At 39.9% G+C, this 8,313-nt stretch overlaps 1 long non-coding RNA gene across 1 annotated transcript; it reads right to left on the bottom strand.

Moving 5' to 3' along the window:
• Window positions 1-1,284: 1,284 nt before the first annotated feature.
• LOC116671552 (uncharacterized) lies at window positions 1,285-6,630 on the bottom strand. The gene is made up of 2 exons (XR_004327286.1): window positions 4,873-6,630; window positions 1,285-4,603 (listed from the first exon to the last, which is right to left on the bottom strand). It is a non-coding gene; the product is annotated as an uncharacterized LOC116671552 (long non-coding RNA).
• Between the last annotated feature and the right edge of the window lie 1,683 nt (window positions 6,631-8,313).

The raw sequence follows: 8,313 nt of genomic DNA, 5'->3' as shown, positions 1-8,313 counted from the left end.
AAGGGGGGGGGCCATGTTGTTTTCTTAACCCCCCCCCAACAAAGCACAAGTAGATGTTATACAGTGGTTTGCATAAGTTTACACACCCATGCTAAAGTTGATTAAAAAAAGGAATAAAAATTTTTTTTTGATTGATTGAAATTGATTTTAATGCCTTAATTCAAAAAACTTAGAAAAATCCGACCTTTTAAGGACACCAATTTTCTTTGTGATTGAATAATGTATTGTCACTAAATAAATGTTCTCCCTTAAAATACAGAGGGCATAAGTATACACCCCCCTATGTTAAATTTGCATAGAGGCATTTTAATTCCAAAGGCCAAGGGAACTTTATCAGGATGCATAGTATCCTGATCCATGAAATACTGGCCTTTAATAATAAAAATCTGCCTGCCTCTATGGGAATTTAACATAGGGGGGGTGTATACTTATGCCCCCTGTATTTTAAGGAAGAACATTTATTTATTTATGATACATTATTCAATCACAAAGAAAATTGGTGTCCTTAAAAGGTTGGATTTTCCTAAATTTTTTGAAGGGTTAGGGTTTTTTATTCCTCTTTTTAATCATCTTTAGCCTGGGTGTGTTAACTTATTCAAGTCACTGTATTTCTGTTATTAATTACTGTTTTCCATCAGATCCTTTATAGATGTCGATGTTTACGACTGCACTTGAAGGCAGCTTCATTTCACAGGAGACAGAGAAAGAACAGAGACGAGCGAGACGCAGCGAGTGCTTTGTTGTTACAGGAAACCTCCAGCTGTTACATAAACTCCAGGGCAGTTCAGGTTTTTTTTAACCTCATAGTGTTATAGATCTTTTTTTTGTGGCAGCTATAGGGGAAGTGATGTTTCCTGTTTCCTGTTTCCTGTACGGGACTCTCACACCGCCTCAAACCACACCGACAAGTCTGATCCTAGCATACTGAAACAAAATAAATGTAACTCTCATCAGATCTTCTGGATCTGCGTCTCACTCTGGGGCATTACGTCTGGGTCTCGTTTCTTAGTGCATGATGGGACATTTTAAGAGCAAAAAAATACTTTTGAAATTATATTTGACGATATCACAAAACATGAATTTAATTTGAGCATTCCAAGATAATTGTGTGTCTTCTGTGAGAGTGCACCGTGTAGCAGAGGTACAGAGTTATTTATTTTGCGCATAATAGCACAGAATAGATTTTTTTTTGTTTCTGAATTAAATATTGTCTTCACATGCTTTTAATTTCTCTACAAAGTAATTAATGTGCTCAAAAAAACATTCTGTGCTTAACAATCGGTCTCAGTCCTTCCAGAAATATCCATTTATTTTTATTTTTTGTGATTGTTGTGGGCAACAATCCTTGATTATGCGGCATGTTTTCTTAAAAAAAAGAGATGGAGTATGCGGGCTATTTATGCAATTTTTATTTAATGAAATTGCGGCAACTCACAAAAATTGCGGTTTGATGAAAAAGAGACCGTTTGTCTCGTCGCGTAACTACGTCACTCCACAACGTTCCCATGGAAACAGGAAAATACGGCTGCTCTTGTGTGAATTGAATGCACCATTTTTCGTCTTTCTGCTACCAAAATGGGGATTATGAAATCATGCAAGCCCCGCATTATTTTGCGCGGAAATCGGCAATTTATGCGCTGAAAGTGCTACGTGTTTGAAAAATGCGCCTTTGGCTGGTTATGCATTGAGTTATGCAATGGCGTTTTTCTGGAGGGACTGCACAATGTGCTCAAAAATGGGACACAAAGTTCAGAGTTTAAAAAATGGTTTTCATTGTTTTCATTGACTCACTAGTTTATACTGATTTGGTTTTTTTTGTTGCATGACGCTCCCTGTTTCAGCTGAGCGTGCGGCTGGGCTGGTCCATCAGCGCCAAGCATAGCTGTATTTCCATTTGTTATCATAATAAATGGTTAAATCTATGACACGAGTGTTGCTGACTGAAATTATGACTCATTATTCCACTTAGTTAGTATTATTCATCATTCTCATTCTCATGTCTCACTTATTATTTGTTATTCATTCATCATTCTCATTTCCTATTTCACAACTGGTCATAATGTTCATACTGTTCATATTGTAATATAATAACATACTATTCATCCCAGTATCCTTTGCACCATGCTCCACATTTAAATAATTTTTATTGAACTCTTCATTGCACTCATGCCTCTATATTGTTTAGAGTATGCATATATTGTGTACATATTGGTGTGTAGATTTTTGTTTTGGTTGTTTTGTATGTGTAAGCACATTGGGAGCAACAATGCTCCAAAGAAAAATTCCTCGGATGTCTCCTCATACCTGGCAAATAAAGCTGATTCGGATTCTGATTCTGATTCTGATTTATATTGAAACTGTTAGGGGAACTTTATGCTAGGCTGGGCCAATGGCCTCCTGGATGTAGCTCCATACACACACATCATCTCGCTCAGGTGACAGAGAGCAGAGAAGTGTATTCCTGCAGAAGACGTTTTTTTAGTCTGACTAATCAATTGTAACACTGGAGCAGCCTGAAAACTAGCCTTACCTGAACTAGGCTGGTCTGGAGGGCTGGGTTTCCATAGTAACTTAGGTTAGACTTATTCAAACCGGTTTTATGAAACTAGAAAATAACGATTTGTACTGACGTAAGCCCGGGCTCCACTGCAGTCCTGCGTTACGAAACACCTCTCTAGAGAAAACATGAGCGTTTCTGGAACGTCTTGAAAAAGTTGCTGATGATCTTTTAAAACCTGAGTTCAAGTTTGTATGATGCTACAAACCATATGATCTCTCAAAACCCACTGAGAGTTGTGTAGTTTCTCATCACAGTGAAAGCTGGCACATCATTTTGGCACGATACAAAGTTTGTGCGTTGAAGCACATTGCAGTTATTTTGGATAATTATCCCCTCACCAGGTGAGTTACTATAATACTGTACATACTAGTGCAATATTTGTCAGACAAGAGTCTATATGACTCTTTTTGGCAGCATACATAAAGTGTCCCGCATAGAAAATCTTCAAAGGCTTTATAAATGAATCAAGATATTCATAAATGTAAAATTCCTCAAGGGTGACTCTATAATAATGAATACATATAACACAAAAACACACCACATTTGTACGTACCTACTCATGCACTGTTGCAAAAAACACACATGCTTACACCGATTCCAAAGTGTTTTCACATGTGTGACCACTCACATTTAAAATGAAAGTGTCTAGCAATGACAAATACAGATCTTTTTGAAACGATCAATCCACGTATTTAAAGGTGCAATCAGGGACGCGATACCGCTTCTTTGAATGACGATGTGTGTCAACGGAGGTTTGCAGACGTCGATGATTCATTTCTCAACGGCTGCTGACATTTCAAGTTTTCTAAACAGACCCCTTCAACTGTTCATAATGCACTCGGCACGGTATTTTCTCCAAAACCCTCAGGAGCTTTAGGGCCCTGTTTTAGCGATCTAAGTGCACGGCGTGAAGCGCATGGCGCGTTTAGGGCGTGTCAAAATCCACTTTCGCGGAAAATAAGGGGTTTGTGCGTCGGGCCCATGGTTCAAAAAGGTTGTACTCAGTGTCTTCATTAATTCATGGGTGTGTTTTGGGCGCAACATGCAATCAACCAATCAGAAGTCATCTCCCATTCCCTTTAAAAGCACGTATGGACCAAGGTGCATTGCTATTATGATGGAGATGAAGGATTTGCACTGTAATATTTTTATTTGTGATCTTTTGCTTGTGTGTGTGTGTGTTTGTGTAACAAGCATAGTGTGTGCACGCTGTGTATAAGCCTAGGTGCATTTTACTAATGCGCTGTTAAAATAACAATGAAATGCTGCGTTATTGACTTTAGACCAGGTTTTTGTTGGTCAATCGATCACTTCCCGCTGCCTCAAGATAGCGATACGCCCAGAATGCACCTGAACACACCTCCCTTTAAGACCAGAACACCCATGGGCGCAGGTGTATATGCTGAAACGGGATTTGCGCTGCGCCGGGTGCAAGACAGGACCCTTAGGTTCTTCCACTTGTTGGTTGATGAGTGTTTGAGATCTGTAAAGAATATTAGTATATTTTGCTTTTGGTTTTAATGAATGAGAAAGAAATTATAAATACAATGTTCAGCCTATGAGTGGAAACTGTAAAACATTGAGGTAACTAAGTTTTAAGCATCTGGCTGAGATGTGTTCCAGGTGCATTGTTTCACGGCTTAGTCCTTTAATGTAGGCTTCATAAGACAGGTTTCAGAGACAGAGCGCCTGTTCTTCAGCAGCCATATTGATAATATATTTGTTTGGCCATATCTATGTGTATGGAGCTAGATTTGTTTCTTTATTATAATTTCAAAAATAAATGATCTGAGAGAAAAAAAAATGTTTGAGGGAATACGTTATCACACTGAGAGCAAAAAAAGCATTTTACGAGAGAAAAAAAATATTTGAGTGATACCAATTGCAAAAAATATTAATATTTGAGACTAACTAAAGTTTAAATGTACATTTAAAATTTTTAAAACAACAAACCTAGCTCCATACATCTCAAAACGGTCTTCCTTTAACCACATGTCCATTGTGTCCTTGAGTGAGGAACTACTCCACTGACTTCAAAAAGTACTCCGTTTCAGCTACATTTGAAGTTTTCTACATAACAATGACATGACACTGTCATGAACGTGTCATAAAACACTATAAACAAGTCATAAATGGTTATGACATAAAGCTTGTTTAGTAAGTGTCATTCAGTTTTGTCATGACAAGTTATGGTTATTGTTAGGGTTAGAGTTTAAGGTTAGGGTTCATGTGTCATGTGAGTGTCATGTGTTCATGACAGTTATGTCACTCTTATGTAGAAAACTTCAACTTTTTCAACTTTGAAGTATTACCTCAGTTTCAATAGATGTCTATGAGGAAATGACCCTACTTCTCACTCAGTCATTACTTCAATAAACTTGTTCATAAATAAAATCTAAAATTAAATTAAATAAGTAAATGATGGGGCCATTTTTAAAGTTTAAATAGACAATAAAGCAGAGGATACTTCAGGACCTGTCAATCAGGACAGAGGATTAGCGATGCTAATGTTGACATCAAAATAGCCGTGAACTAGTGTTTGGGTGTTGTCTGTGTTTTCATCTCAAACTTTGATCTTCTCACACTTCATCAAAGTTGATTGGAACCTTTTTGTCACCTAAAAATATCTCGTTCTGCCAACCAAGCTAGCCAGCTACCGATTTGGATTTGCCGTACAGCCGTTCATGTAGTTTCACCGTCGGTATATCTCCACTGGATGACTCCCTTTCCCTCTTTAGCATTTAGCTTAGCGCTGCACCATTGCTGATGGCATCAAGACCGGTTTCAATAAACCAAGATGGCCACGCCAAATTGCCAAACTCGAGGCTTCAAAACGGCAGTCCACAAACCAATGGGTGAGGTCACTGCTGCTACATCCACTATTTTTGCAGTCTATGGTAGAATTGCATGTGACAATAGAGTTTTAATACACGTTTGCAGCTCATGGTGGAATTACATTAGCTGAACAAAATTGTCACATGGCGATAGTAATGTGCTTTCCTACGATGTGACAAGAGTGTGTGAATGAAACATTAAGTTGTTATTCAACTGATTTAGAGGCTGGTCGGCTGGCTTGTAGGGTAGCTTGCTTGCTCGGAGGGATAATTGTTTATGTTGTAGATGGTGCCGAAAGAGGGAGGTCTGTTAAGTTTTGTTATTTTGTTATTGTTGAAATAACTACAAAAGTAGCTATGTATATCGCATTGTACGTTTGCCATATTGTGTTTTTTGGGCAGATTCGACGCCAGCCATCAGAAACAGCCGGTCCATCGCGGCTCAAGGTTGACTTAGTGCGTCACTCACGGCCTTAACATTTCCCCATGAGATCATTCATTTTAAATGTCCATATAGCTGATGTTACAGCACAGCTTGCTGGGTAATGACTGCTGGTCAACAGTATTCATGAGCCAGTTTAACTTTAAGGGCAATGCAACCTTTGGTCTATTTAGATTGGGTCTGACTGTCCTCAACGACCTTCTGGATCAGGTCTCTTATGTTAGACAAGTCCTTTTAGGGGTCAATGCAACCTTTGGGTCTATTTAGATTGGGTCTGACTGTCCTCCAGTCCCTTCTGGGTCAGGTCTCTTATGTTAGACAAGTCATTTTAGGGGTCAATGCAACCTTTGGGTCTATTTAGATTGGGTCTGACTGTCCTCCAGTTCCTTTCTGGATCAAGTCTCTTAAGTTAGACAAATCATTTTAGGGGTCAATACAACCTTTGGGTCTATTTAGATTGGGTCTAACTGTCCTCAAGTCCCTTCTGGATCAGGTCTCTTATTTTAGACAAGTCATTTTAGGGGTCAATACAACCTTTGGGTCTATTTAGATTGGGTCTAACTGTCCTCAAGTCCCTTCTGGATCAGGTCTCTTATTTTAGACAAGTCATTTTAGGGGTCAATACAACCTTTGGGTCTATTTAGATTGGGTCTAACTGTCCTCAAGTCCCTTCTGGATCAGGTCTCTTATTTTAGACAAGTCATTTTAGGGGTCAATACAACCTTTGGGTCTATTTAGATTGGGTCTAACTGTCCTCAAGTCCCTTCTGGATCAGGTCTCTTATTTTAGACAAGTCATTTAGGGGTCAATACACCTTGGGTCTATTTAGATTGGGTCTAACTGTCCTCAGTCCCTTCTGGATCAGGTCTCTGTATGTTAGACAAGTCATTTTGGGGTCATACAACCTGGGTCTATTTAGATTGGGTCTAACTGTCCTCAAGTCCCTTCTGGATCAGGTCTCTTATTTTAGACAAGTCATTTTAGGGGTCAATACAACCTTGGGTCTATTAGATTGGGTCTAACGTCCTCAAGTCCCATTCTGGATCAGGTCTCTTATTTTAGACAAGTCATTTTAGGGGTCAATACAACCTTGGGTCTATTTAGATTGGGTCTAACTGTCCTCAAGTCCCTTTTGGGTAGGTCTCTTATTTTTGACAGTCATTTTAGGGTCATACAACCTTTTGGGTCTATTTAGATTGGTCTAACTGTCCTCAAGTCCTTCTGGATCAGGTCTCTTATTTTAGAAAGTCATTAGGGGTCAAACAACCTTTGGTCTATTTAGATTGGGTCTAACTGTCCTCGAGTCCCTCTGGATCAGGTCTCTTACTTTAGACGAGTCTTTTAAGGGTCAATCCCACCTTGGGTCATTAGATTGGGTTGACAGACGGTCTCTATGTTAGACAGTCATTTTGGGGGGTCAATAAAAATTTGGTCTTTTTAAATTGGGGTCTAATGTCCTCAAGTCCCTTTGGATCAGGTCCTTTTTGACAAGTCTTTTAGGGGTAAAACAACCTTTGGGTCTTTTTAGTTTGGGTCAAGTCCCGATCCCTTTGGACGGGTCTCTTACGTTAGAGAGTCTTTTTTAAGGGTAAATGAAACCCGGGGTCTTTTTTAGATGGCTGCAGATCAGGTCTCTCATGTTAAAAGTCTTTCCCCACTGATTTTAGGTTTTTTTCCCTTCTCTGTAGGGACAGGTCCATATTTTTAAAACTCGTAGCCCCTTTGGGTTTGGGATTCCTTGCAGGCCCTGCATCCCTGTGGGATTAGGGGAAAGGAAAAACAACGGGCACACACATGGAGAAACTTTAAAACCCACACAAAACCCCAACGGGAATAAAAGAGTTCGAATCAGGGGCGTCTGCGTGACCCGCACCCCTTTGAGCCGCGCCCCCTTACGGACCCAACAATACTGATTGCAACTTTAAACCATGGAGCGAATATTTTAACAAAATAACCTCTTTTTAAAAAAATGAAAAGAAAACACACTTTAGAAATTTTTGTCAAAAAGGGGTTCGAGTACACAAAAGAGGCCTCACGAAACTCAACCTGTGGTTTTAAGGGGAAAACTGAAACTTTAAACCCAAACACTTACGGGTAAATTGATTCGGGTGGGGAAGGTTGGCAAATACGGGCAAGTATGAGAAAACTATACGGGGGTTTTATTCTTCCAAGGGGCCAGTCCGTATTTTTCCTGGGGCGTCAACAACAGGCTGTCTTCCGCAGGCTCATGTTCGGCCCAGGGGACCCGGGGTAAAATCCCTGTGCGGGCAGAGTATTTTCCCTTTGGGAAAATTTTTTGCTCCCCTCTACGCAGAGATTACCTTTTTTTTACTGTTGTCTTTGACATGCAGCGTACGCGTCAGGGTCGCTGAAAGGCAAGGGAAAAGGGGGAGGTTTTTCGCAGCGTTGTGGGAGCGTGTTGCTGACGTAATTCCCCTGGGGGGTGTGGCCCCATGGCGGGAGGTGGAGGTGTGACA

The sequence above is a fragment of the Etheostoma spectabile genome, chromosome 21 (assembly GCF_008692095.1).
Source record: "Etheostoma spectabile isolate EspeVRDwgs_2016 chromosome 21, UIUC_Espe_1.0, whole genome shotgun sequence".
NCBI classification, from domain to species: domain Eukaryota; kingdom Metazoa; phylum Chordata; class Actinopteri; order Perciformes; family Percidae; genus Etheostoma; species Etheostoma spectabile.
This window is presented reverse-complemented; position numbering and strand designations above follow the sequence as displayed.